We start from the raw sequence: 988 nt of genomic DNA on the forward strand, positions 1-988 counted from the left end.
TACATAGTAAAAGAGATTTCGAAGATGTGATTAAGATTAAGGACCTTGATGTGGAGACATTATTCTAGCTTATGTGGGTGGACCCAATATAATAACATGGATCCTTAAAAATGGAGAGGCTTTCCCCTTTCTCAGCTGTAGTAAGAGAAAGGGAGATGTAACTAGAAGAATGGTCAGAAAGACGCAATGTTCTTGGCTACAAAGATAAAGGAAAGGTGTCATGAGCCAAGGAATACAGGCAGCTTCTGTTGTTACTAGGTGCCCTCAAGTCAATTTCAACTCACAGCAACCCCATATGTGAAAGACTAGAACCACCCCACAGAGTTTTCTAGACTGTAATTTTTATAGAAGCAGATCACCAGGTCTTTCTCCTGCAGAGCCACTGGGTGGATGAGAACTGCCAACCCTTCCGTTAGCAGCCAAGTGCTTAACCACTGCACCACCAGAGCTCCTCGGGCAGACTCTAGAAGCTGGAAAAGGCAGGTAAACAGATTCTCACTTAGAGCCTCCAGAAAGGAATGGAACCCTGCCAACACCTTTTATTTTAGGCCAGTGAGACTAGTATGAACATCTGACCTAAAGAACTGCAAGGTAAAAACTTTACGTTGTTTGAAATCACTAAGTTTGTGGTAATTTGTTACAGTAGTAACAGAAAACTAATACAGATTTTAACAAACTCTATCACCCAGATTTACACTCCCTATGTGCTCTTCTCTGACTCTTCATCACTACAAATCCAAAATATACAAGGCTATCGTATTACCAAAAGCCCTGACATAATGTCAGAAATCTATCATTCGAAACAGTTCTCTACCACTTGCTGTGTATTATTTTAGACAATTTCATATCTATGTTCAATTGACATATTTTTCAGTCTGTCCTACATAAAAGGCATCATGCTGTGTTGGAATACAAAGTCAAGTCAGGTACAACTGCTATTTTTAAGTGGCTTTGATGTTGGGGACTTAGGTCTCTGGGTGGTGCAAAC

This window comes from Trichechus manatus, unplaced genomic scaffold, assembly GCF_000243295.1.
Source record: "Trichechus manatus latirostris isolate Lorelei unplaced genomic scaffold, TriManLat1.0 scaffold00173, whole genome shotgun sequence".
Taxonomy (NCBI): domain Eukaryota; kingdom Metazoa; phylum Chordata; class Mammalia; order Sirenia; family Trichechidae; genus Trichechus; species Trichechus manatus.